The sequence below is a fragment of the Gorilla gorilla genome, chromosome 15, assembly GCF_029281585.2.
Source record: "Gorilla gorilla gorilla isolate KB3781 chromosome 15, NHGRI_mGorGor1-v2.1_pri, whole genome shotgun sequence".
Classification (NCBI taxonomy): Eukaryota; Metazoa; Chordata; class Mammalia; order Primates; family Hominidae; genus Gorilla; species Gorilla gorilla.
The window spans coordinates 27672707-27697206 of NC_073239.2; the positions used below are offsets into that span (position 1 = coordinate 27672707).

General features: G+C 38.0%; 1 long non-coding RNA gene across 1 annotated transcript in view; it reads right to left on the reverse strand.

Moving 5' to 3' along the window:
* Positions 1–683: 683 nt before the first annotated feature.
* LOC134757177 (uncharacterized) overlaps positions 684–24500 on the reverse strand; it is a 144459-nt gene continuing 120642 nt past the window's right edge. Inside the window, exon 4 of the long non-coding RNA XR_010130872.1 lies at positions 684–1003. This is a non-coding gene — a long non-coding RNA (uncharacterized lncRNA). The remainder of the gene's footprint in view (positions 1004–24500) is intronic.

Sequence of the window (24500 nt, forward strand, 5' to 3'; positions counted from 1 at the left end):
CTTAAATTGGCTGCATGGCCTTGGGCAAGTAACTTTACTATTCTGAATTGTTTTCTTACATGTAGAGTTAGTGTTAATTGTTTCTTACAGCTGATCTAAGGAGTAAATTAAATATATTTGATATGTTTTATTATCACCTAACTAGGCCTCTGATTGGCTTCGTCATTTGGTGTAGTACTTGAAATCATAAAAAGGTTTCTCATCTTGCTTTTATAAAAAAAATACAAAATATTTACAATGAACCACTGTCACTGAAATTTCTACCTACTTTTTCTGCTTTCCCCAAAATACACACACACACACACACACACACACACAGCTTCTCATTATGTCTATTATCTCATTTCTTGATAATTCTCTTTCTCTCTTATGAATTCCTTTTTAGCCATGCTAGCATCCTTGCCTTCTCTAAACATACAGAATTACTCCTACCTCAGTGCCTTTGCACCTATTCTTCCTTTTTCTGGAAACTTCCTCCCATGGATAGCTTACTCTCTCAGTTCCTCCAAAGTTTTGCTTAAATGTTAAAATCTGATTGAGACCTTCTCTGATGATGCTGTATAAATTACCATGTTTCTCACTTCATTCTTCCAGCACTAGCTATCTCCTTTCCCTGCTTAATTTTTCTCTATGTGTATTAATTATCTATTGTTTTATATCAAATTACTTCAAAACTTCATGGCTTAAAACAACAAAAATTTATTTTTTTTACATTTTCTGTGGGGCAGGCAGGATTCCTGGCATAGCTTTACTACATGCCTGTGGCTCAAGGTCCCTCATGAGATTGTTTTCAAGCTTATGGCTGGGGCTGTGGTCTCATCTGAAGGTTTGTCTGGGAAAGAGTATACTTCAAAGTTTGTTCCTGTGATTGTTGGTCAGATTCAGTTCTTGTGGGTTGTCGGACTGACAGCCTCAGTTTCTTGAAGTCTGTTGCCTGGATGCCACCCTCAGTTCCTTGCCACATATGGCTCTCCATAAACTCAAAACACAGCCATTGGCTTTCCTTAGAGAAAGTGAGACAAAGTGAGAATTTCCAAGACAGAAGTGGCAAATGTTTGTAACCTATGCTCTGAACTGACACTTATACGATATTCTATTTATTAGAAATAAGTTACTAGGTTTAGCCTACGCCCAAGGGAAAGACATTATACAAGGGGGTGAATACTAGGGAGTGAAGATCATTACGGGCTATTTTAGAAGCTAACTAAAACACCATGCTTGTATGGAATTTTGCCTGTTTTGTTCATTGTTATATCCCAAGAGTTTAGAACAATGCTTGACACATAGTGTATTTTCTATACATATTTGTTGAATGCATGAATCTAATACAGAATCTGCATGTAGTTGGTGTATAATAAATGATGGTTACATTATACATTCTTAAATAAGAATTTTCCTAATCATTCTTGTTATTCCTTAAATTATTTATATTGGATTTGATTTTCTATGATGCTACTAAATTAGATAATAAGAAAGAGCATCATAGGGTGCTTCCTCTAAAATTTTCATGCTTTAGAGAAAATATACTTCCTTTGGCTATCAAAGCTGCAAATTATAGGAAGATCAGGATGGCTACATCAAAGACTATAAGAGACTAGTAGCAAAGAAAATTAAAGGTTGATAATACTCATCAGATTAGACTGTGTGTGTAGCTCAAGGCTTTGATGGAAAAATGAGGTTTATGGGGGAAAAAATCTGAAGATTTCTGATTCATAACAGCTATAAAATTTTATGTTTCTATTTTTATTTTCTTTTCTGAAGAAGTCTGGATTGCTGTTAAGGAATCAGTATTCATTTCTAAAAGCTCTTCTCCTTCATTAAATAAAGATCTTACCCTCACTTAGACATAGTTTACCAGGGATTTTATAACTTTTAATGTCATTGAATTAGGGAAATCCTAGAATTAGAAATCAGCAGTACAAGAACATCCAAAGCATAAAGAACATCTTGTTCCCATTTGAAGCTAGGTGAGATTCAACTGAAAAAAAGTATACAGTTTGATGAGCTCAACAACATCTGTTTCTCTTGTTTTTAACTGTTCTTGTGAGTTAATGAATAAATGACAGGTGCTGAAGGAGAGGAATGCCAATAGAGGTTGACTAGGAATGGGCTGCTTTCCTTAATGGCAACTGTGCAATGCCAGAAGGCCTAGATGTCCATCAAGCTGGTGGAAGATACTAAGCACCTATCCTGTGTGTGATCCAGGACAGCAGCCCCTGAAGACGAGCTGAGAACCACATCTAATGTGATACCTGTGTGATATGTCTGATGAAACAGGAAAACAATCACTCTTTGCATTTTCACTTTGATTCATCTTTGCTCTTTATACTGTTACTTCAGTTAATCAGTAACTTCTTACTTAAGTTATTCCTGAAAATAATCGGTAACTTCTTACTTAGGTTATTCCTGAAAATGTCAGTTAATAATTGGTAACTTTTTACTTATGTTACTCCTGAAAATGAGGTAGTTGTATGTTCAGGAACTGACACATCTACCTTTCAGTTATACTGGACCTGACTGCTTAAAGACCTTGTCATCATATTGAGGAGATGAAGATCCTTTTCACCTCTTGTGGCCATTGACCCCAAGAAATGGACATTAAAGTTTGTGCCCAAAACAGAAGGGTGCAACAATTGCATGTCTCAGTTGTACACTTACTTCTTCAGGACCACCGAGTAAGGGAAATCAACTGCACAAACACCTACACTCTGATGCTAATTTGGTCTATGTGAAAGTTTTAACTGAAGAAGGATGGAGACTCACACTCTGTATATTGGAGATGGAGGGAGTTGGTGAGGCTGAAGCCCCCTTCACTTCCTCCATGAACCCTATACCGCAAGGAAGGCAAGGAGTGGTTGTCTAATGGCCTTCCTTTGAGAAAACAAAAGCCTTGAGGGTATTAAGTGACTTTTCTTAGAACTATACAGCTTATTAACACCAGAATTGTAATTTTAAACAAGCAATCAGGAAGTACTGGAGAAAAAATATTTAAATGATTACACCAAGAATAAAAATAAACTTCTCTTTATCAGCAGTGAGATTAGAAAGATGACATTTTTTCTTTGATATTATCTGGAAGTTAAACTGATGAGTGTCTGAGAGAATACACTTAGTTTCTCTGCAAACAATTGAAATATTAGATCATTTTAATTATATTAAAATTACTCCCATGTAAGCTGCAATTGCATTTGTGCAGCAGCAATGGAATATGAGAAAGTGTAAGTGCAGGGGAGTTGAAGGCTTTAATTAGAATTGAAAAACAAGAACACTGATGTACTATTCCTTTTAGAATAGATCTAGCTTCATTTAATTTAGAATTCAAAGATTTGCAAAAGAATGGGACAAATATGGTTAGGCGAGAGGTAGCAAAAAAGTGTAAAAACAGTCAGCAAAAATATGCTAAATAAAAGCTGTTATTTACATTAGCACTTAACAGAGTAAACAAGAAAAAAGATTGTCGTACTAATAAAGACAAAGGTAACAATACAGTTGTAACAATTCAGGTTTAAAACTGTATTTCAATCATTTAGAAGGCATTAATAAAAACCGCTGTTAAACCAAATATAAACAACTGTGAAAGGAAAGATGTAGCGTTGTCTTGTGGATAGAGCATTGAACTAGAAATATCTTTCCTTGAAAATTCTTTGCAGCTGGGCCTCTGATTCCTCATGAGGCATAGGGAAAGGCACTTTATTCCTCAACGCCACTGTTTTCTCATCTGCAAATCAGAACCCATAAAAAATCTCAACCCTATATAACTCCTGGACATACCATGTGATGTATTGGTTCTATTTCAGATATGCAGAAACTTGCAAAAACATATCTAAACATTTCTTCTGTATCAATTTATTTGGCCTTGCTGCTTTTTCTCTATAAGATAAGACCAGGGAAGCTTTAGCACATTAAGCAAATCAAAGTAAAGTTGCTCTTTTGGAACTGAGGAATGCAAGGAACACCACCCTCCCACCTACTCAGCTACCCTCATTTGCTCCACTCTGTCTGCTTCTAAAAGGGGCTTCACAAAATCCCACAACTCTGTTGATTACAGTTCTAAAATTCTCATCTTCACGATGCTCACAGCTGAATATTTTGGATGAATCAAATAAATATTTTTCTCCACTTTTCATTCAGCTTTTTTCATGTATAGAGTTTTAATAGAATGATAATTTTAAACCACATTAAACCATAAAAGGTATTATTAAGATCCAAGCTTTAGAAATCATTTTTTCTTCTCAATCAAAAAGTAAGTAAAAAACAAAATTACTGAATCCTGAAGTTATGTTTCGATTTGTTGGATAAGACCAAAAATAAACATCTCCTGCAAGAATTCCTGCTTTTAAAGAATTCAATTCAAAGGAAATCCAAGTGTCAGTAAAAAACTCTTCACACTAAAAATTAAGACTTGATACCCGAGTTCTAGCCCTGGTTTCTTCTTTAATTGACCACATGGTTTTGAAAACTTCCCAAAATACATTTCCTCCATATTCCATATTTACATAATATGTAAAACGGGAATCATACATAAGTGATAAGCTGTATAGAGATAATGTTTATAGTGAACAGTGGGGTCAGGGATCATAGCCTCTTTGGTTATTTTAGTAAAGGCATAGCTTTTTTTTGGCTACATATTTTATGTATGAGAGAAAGAAGAGAATATACGTGTATATACACATATATACACATATATATATGTACACATACATACACATATACACACATATATACACATATATACACATATACACATACATATATACACATATACACATACATATATACACATATACACATACATATATACACATACACACATATATGTGTATATACACATATATATGTATAAAATTATCTACCAATAGATTTCTAATATGAAGTCTCGCTGTGTCTCTCTGAACTAAAACTGATTCTTGCATTTGTAATTTCAAATCACAATATCTGAGAAGAAACATGACCAGTGACTATCAAATGAGTCAGAAAACAAAAACGGTTATACCTCAGGACATTAAGATACTATGAATATAGACCCAGAACCCACGTACATTGGAAGGAAAGACATGTTAAATTATAAGACTTTTCTGTGATTTCAAAATTTTAATATGTTATTCTTTAATGGTTCCTTTATACCTTCTACTGCCCCTCCTTTCACTCACACCTGCTCAAAGTCACTCCTCCTCCTCTCTGCTCCTCCCTCCTCCTCATTTTCTTCAGTTCCACCACTGAATTTTCCAGCTCACTCATGTATCAAAGTTCTAATTGGTTTCTGGATTTTCAACAAACCTACAGTGACTTTTTCTTAACTTTGCCCACATAGTTACAGGACATATAATTATACTAAGATGTGGATAATGTTTAAGTCAGTTAAAAGAATTAATGTATATCCCATTAGATAAGAAGCTATTAGATGAATAGCAGCAAAGTGGGTGTTGGCATTCTTACACTTCTCTACTTAAATCTCAGAAAATTGAAATCATCAAAAGATAGAGCAGTTTGGCTGTCAATACTACATTATTACTCATGTCCTGACCAACTCTTCTTTGTGCAACGTTCATTTTATTATAATGACAACTAAAGAAAGGTATTGCATTAGCACTTTCTTGATCAGACCCTATTAAGGGTATTTTGAAGTAAATCCCTTCAAATTGTTTGAATGTAAAAAGGAGTCATTTTGATTATGTAGATGACATCTTCGTCATCTGAAAAGTATCAAAACAAAAATTTCTAGACTTTAAACTAAAATACACCCTTTTCTTCAGTTCCAATAAAGATGCAACACAATATGACATTAATTTTTAATGTACACAAAATTTTCACCATGTTTTATATAAAAACACATCACAGTCTGATATATTCTCTATTTTACTTGTAAATAATTCATTTATGGATAAAAGCTCTTAGGTTAGAATTTTAAAGTACTTTAACAGTAGAGTGTTTTATGTATACAGGCACACCTAGTTTTATTGTGCTTCACTTTACTGCATTTCACAGATTTCACACTTTTTAAAAATGAAGGTTTGCAGTAACCTTGCATGGAACAAGTCTGTTGGGACTATTTTTCCAATGTCGTGTACTCACTTCATGTCTCTATGTCACATTTTGGTAGGTCTAGAAATATTTTAAATGTTTCACTATTATTACATCTGTTATAAAGATCTGTACTCAATGATCTTTAATGTTACTATCATAATGTTACCCCCAGCCACATTCATGTAAGTTGACAAACTTAATAAATATTGTGTGTCTGACTGCTCCACTCACCGCCCATTCCCATTCCCCCATCTCTCTCCCTCTGCTCAAACCTATCTACTCCCTGAAAAACAACAATATTGAAATTAGGGCAGTTAGTAACCGGACAATGGCCTTTAAGTGTTCAAGTGAAAGGAAGAGTCTCACATCTTTCACTTTAAATAAAAAACTAGAAACTATTGAGCTTACAGAGGCAGGCATGTCAAAATCCAAAATAGGCCAAAAGCTAGACTTATTGTGCCAAACAGTTAGCCAAGCTGTGAATGCAAAGGAAAAGTTCTTGAAGGAAATAAAAAGCACTACTGCAGTGAACACACCAATGATAAGAAAGCGAAACAGCCTTATTGCTGATACGGAGAAAGTTGTAGTGCTCTGTATAGAAAATCAGACAAGTCACAACATTCCTTAAGCCAAAGCCTAATCCAGAGCAAGACTCTACCTTTCTTCAATTCTATGAAGGCTAAGAGAGGTGGGAAATCTGCAGAAGAAAAGTTGGAAACTAGCAGAGGTTGGTTAATTAGGTTAAGGAAAGAAACTGCCTCCATAACGTAAAAGTAGAAGGTGAAGCAGCAAATGCCGATATAGAAGCTGCTGCAAGTTCTTCAGAAGATCTAATTAAGATCATTGATGGAGTTGGCTACATTAAACAACAGATTTTCAAGGCAGATGAAACAGTCCTATATTGGAAGAAAATGTCATCTGGGATGTTCTTAGCTAGAGAAGTCAGTGCCTGGCTCCAAAGCTTCAAAGAATAGGTTGACCCTCTTTTTAGAGGCTAATGCAGCTGGTGACTTTAAGTTGAAGCCAATACTTATTTATCATTTCACAAATTCTAGAACCATTAGGAATTATGCTAAATCTACTCTGCTTGTGCTTTATAAATGGACCAACAAGGCCTGGTTAACAGTACATGTGTTTACAGCAGGGTTTACTGAATATCTTAACCCTACTGAGAACTATTGCTCAGAAAAAAACAATTCCTTTTAAAATACTACTGCTCATTGACAATGAACCTAGTTACCTAAGAACTATGACTGAAATGTATAAAGAGATTAATATTGTTTTAGTACCTGTTCACACAATAAGAATTATGCAGCCCATGGATTAAAGAGTAATTTTGACTTTCATGTCTGATTATTTAAGAAAGACAATACATAAGGCTATAGCTGCCACACATGGTGTTACCTCTGATGGATCTGGACAAAGTAAATTGAAAATCTTCTGTGGTCCTTAGACACAGGAAGGGGAACATCACACACCGGGGCCTGTCGTGGGGTGCGGGGAGGGGGGCATAGCATTAGGAGATATACCTAATGTAAATGACGAGTTAATGGGTGCAGCACACCAACATGGCACATGTATACATATGTAACAAACCTGCACATTGTGCACATGTACCCTAGAACTTAAAGTATAATAATAATAATAATAATAATAATAATAATAATAATAAAAGAAAACCTGAAAAGGACTCACTATTCTAGATGCCAATCAGAAGATTCGTGACTCATGGAAGGAGAGGTCAAAAGAAGTAAACTGAAAATCTTCTGGAAAGGATTTGCTATTTTAGATGCCAATCAGAACATCTGTGACTCATGGGAGGAGGTCAAAATATCAACATTAATAGGAATTTGGAAGAAGTTGGTTCCAACCATCATGAATGACTTGGAGGGATTCAACACTTCTGTGGAGGAAGTAACTGCAGATGTGGCAGAAATACAAGAGAACTAGAATTAGAAGTAGAGCCTAAAGATGTGACTGAATTGTTGCAACCTCATGATCAAACTTGGAGAGATGAGGAGTTGCTTATAGATGAGGAAAATGTTTCATTAAGATGAACTCGGGGAGGAGCCAAGATGGCCAAATAGGAACAGCTCCGGTCTACAGCTCCCAGCGTGAGCTACAGAGAAGACGGGTGATTTCTGCATTTCCATCTGAGGTACCGGGTTCATCTCACTAGGGAGCGCCAGACAGTGGGCGCAGGCCAGTGGGTGCGCGCACCGTGCGCGAGCCGAAGCAGGGCGAGGCATTGCCTCACCTGGGAAGCGCAAGGGGTCAGGGAGTTCCCTTTCCGAGTCAAAGAAAGGGGTGACGGACGCACCTGGAAAATTGGGTCACTCCCACCCGAATATTGCGCTTTTCAGACCGGCTTAAAAAACGGCGCACCACGAGACTATATCCCACACCTGACTCGGAGGGTCCTACGCCCACGGAGTCTCGCTGATTGCTAGCACAGCAGTCTGAGATCAAACTGCAAGGCGGCAGCGAGGCTGGGGGAGGGGCGCCCGCCATTGCCCAGGCTTGCTTAGGTAAACAAAGCAGCCCGGAAGCTCGAACTGGGTGGAGCCCACCACAGCTCAAGGAGGCTTGCATGCCTCTGTAGGCTCCACCTCTGGGGGCAGGGCACAGACAAACAAAAAGACAGCAGTAACCTCTGCAGACTTAAATGTCCCTGTCTGACAGCTTTGAAGAGAGCAGTGGTTCTCCCAGCACGCAGCTGGAGATCTGAGAACGGGCAGACTGCCTCCTCAAGTGGGTCCCTGACCCCTGACCCCCGAGCAGCCTAACTGGGAGGCACCCCCCAGCAGGGGTACACTGACACCTCACACGGCAGGGTATTCCAACAGACCTGCAGCTGAGCGTCCTGTCTGTTAGAAGGAAAACTAACAAACAGAAAGGACATCCACACCGAAAACCCATCTGTACATCACCATCATCAAAGACCAAAAGTAGATAAAACCACAAAGATGGGGAAAAAACAGAACAGAAAAACTGGAAACTCTAAAACGCAGAGCACCTCTCCTCCTCCAAAGGAACGCAGTTCCTCACCAGCAACGGAACAAAGCTGGATGGAGAATGATTTTGACGAGCTGAGAGAAGAAGGCTTCAGACGATCAAATTACTCTGAGCTACGGGAGGACATTCAAACCAAAGGTAAAGAAGTTGAAAACTTTGAAAAAAATTTAGACGAATGTATAACTAGAATAACCAATACAGAGAAGTGCTTAAAGGAGCTGATGGAGCTGAAAACCAAGGCTCGAGAACTACGTGAAGAATGCAGAAGCCTCAGGAGCCGATGCGATCAACTGGAAGAAAGGGTATCAGCAATGGAAGATGAAATGAATGAAATGAAGCGAGAAGGGAAGTCTAGAGAAAAAAGAATAAAAAGAAATGAGCAAAGCCTCCAAGAAATATGGGACTATGTGAAAAGACCAAATCTACGTCTGATTGGTGTAGCTGAAAGTGATGCGGAGAATGAAACCAAGTTGGAAAACACTCTGCAGGATATTATCCAGGAGAACTTCCCCAATCTAGCAAGGCAGGCCAACATTCAGATTCAGGAAATACAGAGAACGCCACAAAGATACTCCTCAAGAAGAGCAACTCCAAGACACATAATTGTCAGATTCACCAAAGTTGAAATGAAGGAAAAAATGTTAAGGGCAGCCAGAGAGAAAGGTCGGGTTACCCTCAAAGGGAAGCCCATCAGACTAACAGCGGATTTCTCGGCAGAAACCCTACAAGCCAGAAGAGAGTGGGGGCCAATATTCAACATTCTTAAAGAAAAGAATTTTCAACCCAGAATTTCATATCCAGCCAAACTAAGCTTCATAAGTGAAGGAGGAATAAAATACTTTACAGACAAGCAAATGCTGAGAGATTTTGTCACCACCAGGCCTGCCCTAAAAGAGCTCCTGAAGGAAGCGCTAAACATGGAAAGGAACAACCGGTACCAGCTGCTGCAAAATCATGCCAAAATGTAAAGACCATCGAGACTAGGAAGAAACTGCATCAACTAATGAGCAAAATCACCAGCTAACATCATAATGACAGGATCAAATTCACACATAACAATATTGACTTTAAATGTAAATGCACTAAATTCTCCAATTAAAAGACACAGACTGGCAAGTTGGATAAAGAGTCAAGACCCATCAGTGTGCTGTATTCAGGAAACCCATCTCACGTGCAGAGACACACATAGGCTCAAAATAAAAGGATGGAGGAAGATCTACCAAGCAAATGGAAAACAAAAAAAGGCAGGGGTTGCAAACCTAGTCTCTGATAAAACAGACTTTAAACCAACAAAGATCAAAAGAGACAAAGAAGGCCATTACATAATGGTAAAGGGATCAATTCAACAAGAGGAGCTAACTATCCTAAATATATATGCACCCAATACAGGAGCACCCAGATTCATAAAGCAAGTCCTGAGTGACCTACAAAGAGACTTAGACTCCCACACATTAATAATGGGAGACTTTAACACCCCACTGTCAACATTAGACAGATCAACGAGACAGAAAGTCAACAAGGATACCCAGGAATTGAACTCAGCTCTGCACCAAGCGGACCTAATAGACATCTACAGAACTCTCCACCCCAAATCAACAGAATATACATTTTTTTCAGCACCACACCACACCTATTCCAAAATTGACCACATAGTTGGAAGTAAAGCTCTCCTCAGCAAATGCAAAAGAACAGAAATTATAACAAACTATCTCTCAGACCACAGTGCAATCAAACTAGAACTCAGGATTAAAAATCTCACTCAAAGCCGCTCAACTACATGGAAACTGAACAACGTGCTCCTGAATGACTACTGGGTACATAACGAAATGAAGGCAGAAATAAAGATGTTCTTTGAAACCAACGAGAACAAAGACACAACATACCAGAATCTCTGGGATGCATTCAAAGCAGTGTGTAGAGGGAAATTTATAGCACTAAGTGCCCACAAGAGAAAGCAGGAAAGATCCAAAATTGACACCCTAACATCACAATTAAAAGAACTAGAAAAGCAAGAGCAAACACATTCAAAAGCTAGCAGAAGGCAAGAAATAACTAAAATCAGAGCAGAACTGAAGGAAATAGAGACACAAAAAACCCTTCAAAAAATCAATGAATCCAGGAGCTGGTTTTTTGAAAGGACCAACAAAATTGATAGACCGCTAGCAAGACTAATAAAGAAAAAAAGAGAGAAGAATCAAATAGACACAATAAAAAATGATAAAGGGGATATCACCACCGATCCCACAGAAATACAAACTACCATCAGAGAATACTACAAACACCTCTACGCAAATAAACTAGAAAATCTAGAAGAAATGGATACATTCCTCGACACATACACTCTCCCAAGACTAAACCAGGAAGAAGTTGCATCTCTGAATAGACCAATAACAGGAGCTGAAATTGTGGCAATAATCAATAGTTTACCAACCAAAAAGAGTCCAGGACCAGATGGATTCACAGCCGAATTCTACCAGAGGTACAAGGAGGAACTGGTACACCATTGCTTCTGAAACTATTCCAATCAATAGAAAAAGAGGGAATCCTCCCTAACTCTTTTTATGAGGCCAGCATCATTCTGATACCAAAGCCGGGCAGAGACACAACCAAAAAAGAGAATTTTAGACCAATATCGTTGATGAACATTGATGCAAAAATCCTCAATAAAATACTGGCAAACCGAATCCAGCAGCACATCAAAAAGCTTATCCACCACGATCAAGTGGGCTTCATCCCTGGGATGCAAGGCTGGTTCAATATATGCAAATCAATAAATGTAATCCAGCATATAAACAGAGCCAAAGACAAAAACCACATGATTATCTCAATAGATGCAGAAAAAGCCTTTGACAAAATTCAACAACCCTTCATGCTAAAAACTCTCAATAAATTAGGTATTGATGGGACGTATTTCAAAATAATAAGAGCTATCTATGACAAACCCACAGCCAATATCATACTGAATGGGCAAAAACTGGAAGCATTCCCTTTGAAAACTGGCACAAGACAGGGATGCCCTCTCTCACCACTCCTATTCAACATAGTGTTGGAAGTTCTGGCAAGGACAATCAGGCAAAAGAAATAAATAAACGGTATTCAATTAGGAAAAGAGGAAGTCCAATTGTCCCTGTTTGCAGACGACATGATTGTTTATCTAGAAAACCCCATTGTCTCAGCCCAAAATCTCCTTAAGCTGATAAGCAACTTCAGCAAAGTCTCAGGATACAAAATCAATGTACAAAAATCACAAGCATTCTTATACACCAACAACAGACAAACAGAGAGCCAAATCATGAGTGAACTCCCATTCACAATTGCTTCAAAGAGAATAAAATACCTAGGAATCCAACTTACAAGGGATGTGAAGGACCTCTTCAAGGAGAACTACAAACCACTGCTCAAGGAAATAAAAGAGGATACAAACAAATGGAAGAACATTCCATGCTCATGGGTAGGAAGAATCAATATCGTGAAAATGGCCATACTGCCCAAGGTCATTTACAGATTCAATGCCATCCCCATCAAGCTACCAATGACTTTCTTCACAGAATTGAAAAAACTACTTTAAAGTTCATATGGAACCAAAAAAGAGCCCGCATTGCCAAGTCAATCCTAAGCCAAAGGAACAAAGCTGGAGGCATCACACTACCTGACTTCAAACTATACTACAAGGCTACAGTAACAAAAATAGCACGGTACTGGTACCAAAACAGAGATATAGATCAATGGAACAGAACAGAGCCCTCAGAAATAACGCCGCATACCTACAACTATCTGATCTTTGACAAACCTGAGAAAAACAAGCAATGGGGAAAGGATTCCCTATTTAATAAATGGTGCTGGGAAAACTGGCTAGCCATATGTAGAAAGCTGAAACTGGATCCCTTCCTTACACCTTATACAAAAATCAATTCAAGATGGATTAAAGATTTAAACGTTAGACCTAAAACCATAAAAACCCTAGAAGAAAACCTAGGCATTACCATTCAGGACATAGGCGTGGGCAAGGACTTCATGTCTAAAACACCAAAAGCAATGGCAACAAAAGACAAAATTGACAAATGGGATCTAATTAAACTAAAGAGCTTCTGCACAGCAAAAGAAACTACCATCAGAGTGAACAGGCAACCTACAACATGGGAGAAAATGTTCACAACCTACTCATCTGACAAAGGGCTAATATCCAGAATCTACAATGAACTCAAACAAATTTACAAGAAAAAAACAAACAACCCCATCAAAAAGTGGGCGAAGGATATGAACAGACACTTCTCAAAAGAAGACATTTATGCAGCCAAAAAACACATGAAAAAATGCTCATCATCACTGGCCATCAGAGAAATGCAAATCAAAACCACTATGAGATATCATCTCACACCAGTTAGAATGGCAATCATTAAAAAGTCAGGAAACAACAGGTGCTGGAGAGGATGTGGAGAAATAGGAACACTTTTACACTGTTGGTGGGACTGGAAACTAGTTCAACCATTGGGGAAGTCAGTGTGGCGATTCCTCAGGGATCTAGAACTAGAAATACCATTTGACCCAGCCATCCCATTACTGTGTATATACCCAAAGGACTATAAATCATGCTGCTATAAAGACACATGCACACGTATGTTTATTGCGGCATTATTCACAATAGCAAAGACTTGGAACCAACCCAAATGTCCAACAATGATAGACTGGATTAAGAAAATGTGGCACATATACACCATGGAATACTATGCAGCCATAAAAAATGATGAGTTCATGTCCTTTGTAGGGACATGGATGAAACTGGAAACCATCATTCTCAGTAAACTATCGCAAGAACAAAAAACCAAACACCGCATATTCTCACTCATAGGTGGGAATTGAACAATGAGATCACATGGACACAGGAAGGGGAATATCACACTCTGGGGACTGTTGTGGGGTGGGGGGAGGGGGGAGGGATAGCATTGGGAGATATACCTAATGCTAGATGACGAGTTAGTGGGTGCAGCGCACCAGCATGGCACATGTATACATATGTAACTAACCTGCACAATGTGCACATGTACCCTAAAACTTAAAGTATAATAAAAAAAAAAAGAAAGAAAAAAAAAAAAGCTAAAAAAAAAAAAATATGAACTCTACTCCTAGTGAAGATGCTGTGAACACTATTGAAGTAACTACGAAGTATTTAGAATCTTATATAAACTGAGTTGGTGCAGACTCAGACCTTAAGAGGATTGACTTCAATATTAAAAGAAGTTCTGCTGTAGGTAAAATGCTATCAAACAGCATTGCATGCTACAGAGAAATCTTTTGTGAAAGGAAGAGTCAATCAATGTGGCAAACTTCATTGTTTCTTGTTTCAAGAAATTGTCAACCTTCAGCAACCATCATTCTGGCAAATCAGTAGTCATCAACAGAAAGGCAAATCCCTCTAACAAAAAAAAAGATTATGACTAGCTAAAGGCTCAGATGATCATTACCATTTTTTATTTATCAAGAAAGTATTTTTAAATGAAGGTGTATACATTTTTTTTTAGACAAAATTCTATTGCTCGCTTAGACTAAAATATAATGTAAATAAAACTTTTATATGCACTGGGAGACCAAAAAATTTGTGTGACTCACTTTACTGTAATATTTGCTATATTGCAGAGGTCTGGAAACAAACACATAAAACCTCCATTGTACGTCTATATATATGAAATTTTAAAAGACAAATTATAGAGCTTATAGTTTTCAACAATGAATAACATGCTTGGGTTAACAATGACTATAATTTGCACTGTATTAGGCTTTAACCAATTTTTTTCAAATCTCGAGTCTTTCCATCAGTTTCTTAATTTCAATTTTTTATTTTTATTTTTTAAATTATACTTGAAGTTCTGGGATACATGTGCAGAACTCGCAGGTTTGTTACATAGGAATACACTTGCCATGGTGGTTTGCTGCACCCATCAACCCGTCATCTACATTAGGTATTTCTCCTAATGCAATCCCTCCCCCAGCACCCACCCCCAGACAGGGCTCGGTGTGTGATGTTCCCCTGCCTGTGTCCATATGTTCTCATTGTTCATCTCCCACTATGAGAACACGCAGTGCTTGGTTTTCTGATCCTGTGTTAGATTGCTGAGAATGATGGTTTCCTGCTTCATCCATGTCCCCACAAAGCACATGAACTCATCCTTTTTTATGGCTGCATAGTATTCCATGGTGTATATGTGTCCCATTTTCTTTATCCAGTCTATCATTGATGGGCATTTCAGTTGGTTCCAAGTCTTTGCTATTGTGAATAGTGCTGCAATAAACATACATGTGCATGGGTCTTATAGTAAAATGATTTATAATCCTTTGGGTATATACCCAGTAATGGGATGGCTGTGTCAAATGGTATTTCTGGTTTTAGATCCTTGAGGAATCACCACACTGTCTTCCACAATGGTTGAACTAATTTACACTACCACCAACAGTGTAAAAGCATTCCTATATCTCTGCATCCCCTCCAGTATCTGTTGTTTCCAGACTTTTTAATGTTTGCCATTCTAAATGGCGTGAGATGGCATCTCATTGTGATTTCGATTTGCATTTCTCTGATGACCAGTAGATGATGAGCTTTTTTTCATATGCTTTTTGGCCGCATAAATGTCTTCTTTTGAGAAGTGTCTGTTCATATCCTTTGCCCACTTTTTGATGGAGTTGTTTGTTTTCTTCTTGTAAATTTGTTTGTGTTCCTTGTAAATTCTAGATTTTAGCCCTTTGTCACATGAATAGATTACAAAAATTTTCTCCCATTCTGTAGGTTGCCTATTCACTCTGATGATAGTTTGTTTTGCTGGGCAGAAGCTATTAATTTAATTAGATAACGTGTCAATTTTGGCTTTTGTTGCCATTGCTTTTGATGTTTCATTTGTGAAGTGTTTGCCCATACCTATGTCCTGAATTGTATTGCCTAGGTTTTCTTCTAGGGTTTTTATGGTTTCAGGTCTTACGTTTAAGTCTTTAATCCATCTTGACTTAATTTTTGTATAAGTTGTAAGGAAGAAGTCCAGTTTCAGTTTTCTGCATATGGCTAGCCAGTTTTCCCAACAACATTTATTAAGTAGGGAATCCTTTCCCCATTGCTTGTTTTTCTTGGGTTTGTGAAAGATCAGATACATGCAAATATGTGATATTATTTCTGAGGCCTCTGTTCTGTTCCATTGGTCTATATATCTGTTTTGGTACCAGTACCATGCTGTTTTGGTTACTGTATCCTTGTAGTATAGTTTGAAGTCAGGTAGCATGATGCCTCCAGCTTTGTTCTTTTTGCTTAGGATTGTCTTGGCTATACAAACTCTTTTTTGGCTCCATATGAAATTTAAAGTAGTTTTATTCTAATTCTGTGAAGAAAGTCAGTGGTAGCTTGATGGGGATAGCACTGAATCTTTAAATTACTCTGGGCAGTATGGCCATTTTTGTGATATTGATTCTTCCAATCCATGAGGATGGAATGTTTTTTCATTTGTTTGTGTCCTTTCTTATTGCCTTGAGCAGTGGTTTGTAGTTCTCCTTGAAAAGGTCCTTCACATCCCTTGTAAGTTGTATTTCTAGGTATTTTATAATCTTTGTAGCAATTGTGAATAGGAGTTCACTCATGATTTGGCTCTCTGATTGTCTATTATTGGTGTAGGAGTGCTTGTGATTTTTGCACATTGATTTTGTATCCTGAGACTTTGCTGAAGTTGCTTATCAGCTTAAGGAGATTTTGCGCTGAGACAACAAGGTTTTCTAAATATACAATCATATCATCTGTGAACAGGGACTATTTGACTTCCTCTCTTCCTATTTGAAAACGCTTTATTTCTTTCTCTTGCCTGACTACCTGGCCAGATCTTCCAATACTATATTGAATAGGAGTGGTGAGAGAGGGCATCCTTGCCTTATGCTGGTTTTCAAAGAAAAAGCTTCCAGCTTTTGCCCATTCAGTATGATATTGTCTGTGAGTTTGTCATAAATAGCTCTTATTATTTTAAGATACATTCCATCAATACCTAGTTTACTGAGAGTTTTTAGCATGAAGGCGTGTTGACTTTTATTGAAGACCCTTTTGCATCTCTTGAGATGATCATGTGGTTTTTGTCATTGGTTCTGTTTATGTGATGAATTACGTTTATTGATTTGCATATCTTGAACCAGCCTTGCATCCCAGGGATGAAGCCAACTTGATTGTGTTGGATAGGCTTTTTGATAGGCTGCTAGATTTGTTTTTCCATTATCTTATTGAAGATGATCACATCAATGTTCCCCTGGGATACTGGCCTAAAATTTTCTTTTTTTGTTGTGTCTCTGCCAGGTTTTGGTATCAGGATGATGCTGGCCTCATAAAATAAGTTAGGGAGGATTTCCTCTTTTTCTATTGTTTGGAATAGTTTCAGAAGGAATGGTACCAGCTCCTCTTTGTACCTCTGGTAGAATTTGGCTGTGAATCCGTCTGGTCCTTGGCTTTTTTTCTTTGGTGGGTTGTTAATTACTGCCTCAATTTCAGAACTTGTTATTAGCCTATTCAGGTATTTGCTTTCTTCCTGGTTAATCTTGGGAGGGCATAAGTTTCTGAGAATTTATCCATTTCTTCTATATTTGCTAGTTTATTTGTGTAGAGGTGTTTACAGTATTTTCTGATGGTAGTTTGTATTTCTTTGGGATCAGCAGTGTTCTCTCCTTTACCATTTTTTATTGTGTCTATTTGATTCTTCTCTCTTTTCTTATTAGTCTGGCTAGCTGTCTATTTTGTTAATCTTTTCAAAAAATCAGCTCCTGGATTCATTGATTTTTTGAAGGGGTTTTCGTGTCTCTATCTCCTTCAGTTCTACTCTGATCTTAGTTATTTCTTGTCTTCTGCTAGCTTTTGAATTTGTTTGCTCTTGTTTCTCTAGTTAGTTTAATTGTGATGTTAGGGTGTCAATTTTTGATCTTTCCTGCTTTCTCCTGTGGGCAGTTAGTGCTATAAATTTCCCTCTAAACACTGCTTTAGCTGTGTCCCAGAGATTCTGGTACATTGTGTTTTTGTTCTCAACAGTTTCAAAGAACTTATTTATTTCTGCCTTAATTACATTATTTATCCAGTAGTCATTCAGGAGCAGGTTGTTCAGTTTCCATGTAGTTGTGCGATTTTGAGTGAGTTTCTTAATCCTGAATTCTAATTTGATTGCACTGTGGTCTGAGAGACTGTTAGTTATGATTTCTGTTCTTTTGCATTTGCTGAGGAGTGTTTTGCTTCCAATTACATGGTCAATTTTAAAATAAGTGTGATGTGGTGCTGAGAAGAATGTATTTTCTGTTGATTTGTGGTGGAGAGTTCTGTAGATGTCTCTTACGTCCGCTTGGTCCTTAGCTGAGTTCAAGTCCTGAATATCCTTGTTAATTTTCTGTCCTTGTTAAATTTCTGTCTAATATTGATAGTGGGGTGTTAAAGTCTCCCACTATTATTGTGTGGGAGTTTAAGTCTCTTTGTATGTCTCTAAGTACTTTTTACCACTATGTAATATCCTTGTCTTTCTTGACCTTTGCTGGTTTATAGTCTGTTTTACCAGAGACTTGGATTGCAACCCCTGGTTTTTTTTTCTTTCCATTTCTTGGTAAATATCCCTCCATCCGTTTATTTTGAGCCTATGTGTGTCTGCACATAAGATGGGTCTCCTGAATACAGCACACCAATAGGTCTTGATTCTTTATCCAATTTGCCAGTCTGTGTCCTTTAATTGTGGCATGTAGCCCGTTTACATTTAAGATTAATATTGTTACGTGTGAATTTGATCCCATCATTAACGGTGCTAGCTGGTTATTTTGCCTGTTAGATGATGCAGTTTTTCATAGTGTCTATGGTCTTTACAATTTGGTACATTTTTGCAGTAGCTGGTACCAGTTTTTCCTTTTCATATTTAGTGCTTCCTTCAGGAGCTCTTGTAAGGTAGGCCTGGTGGTGACAAAAATCTCGCAGCATTTGCTTGTTTATAGGGATTTTATTTCTCCTTTGCTTATGAAGCTTAGTTTGGCTGGATATGAAATTCTGGGAAATAATGGCTCATAGGGTTTCTGCAGAGATCCACTGTTAGTCTGATGGGCTTCCCTTTCTGGGTAACCCGGCCTTTCTCTCTGGCTGCCCTTAACATTTTTTCCTTCATTTCAACCTTGGTGAATCTGATGATTACGTGTCTTGGGGTTGTTCTTTTCGAGGAGTATCTTTGTGGTGTTCTCCTGAAGTCTCCTGAAGCTGCTCCCACAGCCACCACTTCCCCTAGCTGCTCTGTCCCAGGGAGACACCTGACTGGGGCTGCTCCCTTTCTTTCAGAGATGGCTGCCCAGAGAGGAGGAATCTAGAGAGGCAGTCTGCCTATAGCAGCTTTGTGGAGCTGTGGTGGGCTCCACCGAGTTCAAACTTCCCTGCGGCTTTGTTTACACTGTAAGGGGAAAATTGCCTAGTCAAGCCTCAGTAATGGCAGATGCCCCTCCCCCTACCAAGCTCAAGAGTTCTAGGTTTACTTCAGACTGCTGTGCTGGCAGCAAGAATTTCAAGCCAGTTGGTCTTAGTTTTCTGGTCTCTGTAGGGATGGGATCTGCTGAGCTAGACCACTTGGCTCCCTGGCTTCAGCCCCCTTTCCAGGGCAGTGAACGATTCTGTCTCACTGGCATTCCAGGTGCCACTGGGGTATGAAAAAAAAAACTCCTGCAGCTAGCTCGGTGTCTGCCCAAATGGCCATCTAGTTTTGTGCTTGAAATCCAGGGCCCTGGTGCTATAGGCACCCGAGGGAATCTCCTTGTCTGTGGATTGCAAAGACCATGGGAAAAGCGTAGTATCTGGGCTGGAATGTGCCATTCCTCATAGCACAGTCACTCATGGCTTCCCTTGGCTAGGGGAGGGAGTTCCTCAGCCCCTTGCACTTCCTGGGGGAGGTGATGCCCTACCCTGCTTTGGCTCACCCTCCATGGGCTGCACCCACTGTCTAACCAGTCCCAGTGAGATGAGCTGGGTACCTCAGTTGGAAATGCAGAAATCACCTGCCTTCTGAGTTGATCTTGCTGGGAGCTGCAGACCGGAGCTTTTCCTGTTTGGCCATCTTGGTCCACGTCTGTATATCACTCCAATTATTTTTAAAACCTATTGTTACTAAAAGGAAACTCTGTGCTTGGTGTCAAAGACATTAAGAAATACAACAGGGTACAGCCAAACCTTAAAAACAGTTATTTTCATATGAGTTTACTGATTTTCATTGTTTTACAATGCCATTATCATTATAAGTATTATGATTAAAGTATGAAGAAAGTGTATCCGATTTCAATTTGAATGATGGTCAAAGATGGAGTTGCTCAATTTGACCTAAAAGTCTTACTACGATGAAACTTTGAGATGATTACTAGATTATTTTCTCTATCCTTAGGTAAAAACTAAAGTTCTCCTAACCCTGAGTTGTTTTCTCATTTCATTCTCCCTTAATAATATCACATTTTCACATCATCCTTTTCTGACCTTCACATTTATTAGGCCATTGTAATGGGGTTATTCAAATATGGCCTTGTAATGTGAACACTTCCAGAAAGTGTATCCTATTTAGCTGAATGGGAAGACAGTAGCCACCTACCTTACATATTACTGAAGAACAACAACTGGTAACTGGTGTTCTGTTTTCTAATTCCACAGTTTCAGTCAACTCACATAAAAGATGAAAAGCATATGCTTTCCACTAGTCACCTTGGAATAGAATATTTAGAGAGCAGCAGCATTCTTTCACTTGTACTGTTCAGTGCAGCACCTAGCACTTCTTGGGTGCTTAATAAATATTGAACAATCTAGCAATCAAGCCCTCCAGGCAATGGCTGCAGTTGTTATTCGACACATATGCAGACTGTACACAGTAGGAATTGCCAATCAAACAGCCAGATCTGAACACACAGAAAATAGCAGAGACAACAACAGCAGCATCACCTTCAAATACAAAGGACAATCTATATGTATATATTGTGCTATGTATGAATTTAATAGTATTCATGGTTGCCTTTGCATTCTACTCTGCATTTACATAACTCACCGCATGTGAAATTAGCCAAATGCTAAAAACTGTTCAATGAATATGCTTAACAAAAGGTCAACAGTCTCAAATCATTTTTTTAAATAAATGATGCATTTGCCTGAACTAAGTTCAAAATTGCCCTGGATGTGGGATATCTAACACTTTTATGCTATCAAACATGGAATTTCCTTGGTCCTACAAGCTAAAAATTGCTCACTCATGAATTCCACAAGTCTGAGAGTCCACTGAGAAATATGTCCCCTCATTAATATGTCTGATTAATAATTAATGTAAACTTTGCCTTTAGCACAAGATAGTACTTTGAATTATAAACCTTTATAATTAAGAACTATCATTTTGCTTTCAGACAATAAAGATGCCATTTAGTAGACTGCGTTGTTGCCCTTTCTGCAACATTGTTTTCCTGGGAGCCTTGAAGAGTTAATGAATCTCCAAATATCCCTAATCTGTGTGCAAAAATTTAGCTCTTCCTAAGGGATCTGACCCAGTTCTTTAAAATAAAAATTAAACCTCATATGAAAAGCAAGATAAATGAAGGTATGACTGTACTGAGGTGATAGGAAAAGCCTTAACATACTTATCATTTCCCTTCTCACCTACATTTTCCTGTGATACTTGCTCTTGTGTCAACCCTTTAGTGAATATTGCTTGAGCTGCTTAAAATTATATATTCAATGTCAGCTTTATGCTCTAAGGAATATTTAATGTGAGACATCATTCACTTTTGCATAGCAATTAGCTCTGTAGTGTGAAAACTGGCTTCAGGTGAATTCTACTTTAAAAAAAATGCAAGCGAGAACAGGAAGAACCTCCAAGCATGCACCACTAGCAGCTGGAGGGTCCAGTATATACAGAAGATTGTCTTATACACAGATCAATGGAGTCTATTTACTGTACAAAAAAATACATCCAAATTAGGAAAAATAAGAGTCCTGGGATATGTAAGACATGCACAGAACATGTTTATTCCTTTAAATCTCAAGAACATTGTGAACTTGACTCACACTTTGACATTTAAGAAGGCACTGAAAACACACTCAGCACAGTGAAGACCTTGTCTTTACTTGCTCTTTGAAATGCATCTTGATACACTCTTATTCCTCCTGACCAGCAGGTTATATTGAGTTACCTAATCCAAACATAGCACTTGGCTGATTTGAATCATTTATTCAATATTTACTGAGTGCTTATGATGTGCCAGGCCTAGTAACAGCTGCAAACTGTGAATAAGTAAGACATGCCCCCTCCTGCTCTTAGGAAACACACACTCCAGAAGAGAAGATAGATATACACAGATCATTACAATGCAGTGTGGTAAAGGCCTAAATAGAAGCATGAACAAAATAGATACTTGGGGAGCAAAAGCCAGGGAGAAGCTAATCAGAGCTGGAAAATAATAAGACAGAATATGTAGGTTTTAAATACAGTTAAAAGCGTGATCAAAGTAGACCGTACATTCCAGGAAAAAAGAGCAGTTGCCCATATCCTCTAATAATTTTTCCACTAGCTCCTTCACAACATCCAATTCTAGGGACACAGAGATTTCCCATTCAAGAGGATGGTGATGCAGAGTTATTCTTCACTCTAAAAGGTAGAAACACTTAGGATATCTCTGAATAACTTAATATTAATCTGTTTGTCACTTAATAGGAGGTGGATTTCTACTAATTTCCCTAATGTCAGCAAAAGTCATAGAGATCACTCTAAGCTTGGCACTAGATATATAAAGATGAATATAATTTGCTGCATGATCATCAGGAGTTTGCATTCCAAGGAGACAGACAGCTATATAATGATGGCATACTAACACAATCTGCTAAGTGCAATTAGGAAAAGATGCCTTCCATGCAATGCAAACATGAAAGAATGGACAATTAGCCCATCTAGGAAGGCATCAGAGAAGGAAGGATTCTTTAATCATTGAGTACTAAAGAAGAAATAAGAGATAGACAAAGAAAATTAGAAAGAGAAACCAGACAGAAGAACTGGATGAACTAACTCATAGAAGCACCAAAGAGCACTATACCAGCATCTTAAAAATCTTTTTTTTTATTATTATACTTTAAGTTTTAAGGTACATGTGCACAACGTGCAGGTTAGTTATATATGTATACATGTGCCATATTGATGTGCTGCACCCATTAACTCATCATTTAACATTAGGTATATCTCCTAATGCTATCCCTCCCCACTCCCCCCACCTTACGTATCATGGAGCATAAGGAAGAAGGCAAAGGAGAAATGTGAACCCAGGAGGTAAACAGTTACCAGATGCGTGCACAATATTACATGTTTTCAGAAGGAGCTCTGTATTATTATGGTCTAGTCAGTGGGCAGACATTTTATAAAAGAGAAAACAGAGATGCTAAAAATTTAGTCACTGGCCAAGGTTGCAAAAAATGTAAGTAGCAAAGCCAGAGGTCAGAGTCAGGTCGGTCCTCTTCCAGAGCCCACCCTTGACTACTATGACTCTGTAAGTGAGTTGTGGGGCTATTTTCAGGTCTTCCATCAAGTTACTTTGCCTTCTTGTTCCTCTCATTATCGATTGATGATATAGTGGGATGAGCTATAGCAAGAATGTGTTTGGGATTCACAAAGATGGAAAACATGAGATTGTTTGGAAGAAGAATGCCACACAAGTACTAATATGATGTCAGAAGCCAGTGTGATTTTTTTCCCACTAAAGCAACAGAGTGTTTTGAAATTAAAGTCATAATTGGACCTAGAATGCTAATTGGTGCAGCTGTACAACCTGATCAGTAAACAAAGATGACAAACAGAGAGAAAGAAAATAGAATGTAAGAATGCAGGGCAACTGAACATGTAGCCTAAATAATTTGAAGAAGAAGAGGCATGGGTGTAATATTAGCATAAAATATATAAAATAATGATTCTTAGGTGAAGGGAAATTAATTATATTATCTGGCAATGATATAATCAGAAACATTGGACTTCATTGGTGAGAGAATAGTAGCCTATATAGTAGAAAACATTTTAGAAGTAAGATCAACTGCAGAGTAGCAAGATTTTTTATATGTGGAAGAAAAAAGTACTTACAATTTTCACTTGCAGTTTTCCAGAGTAATTGAGTCTATTTTCTTTATACCAGAATCCTTCAACACTGGACAGGGGCTGATGAACATAGGTGACTTAACAGGGGTCCTTTCCTTTCTGCCGTAAGTTTTCAATGATGCTCTGATATCATATCAAGTTTCAAGAAAACACTCTCTTTGTAGCAATTGTAAACGGGAGTTCATTCATGATTTGGCTCTCTGCTTGTCTATTGGTGAATAGCAATGCTTGTGATTTTTACACATTGATTTTCTATCCCAAGACTTTACTGAAGTTACTTATCAGCTTAAGAAGCTTTTGGGCTGAGACAATGGGGTTTTCTAGATATAGGATCATTTAATTTGC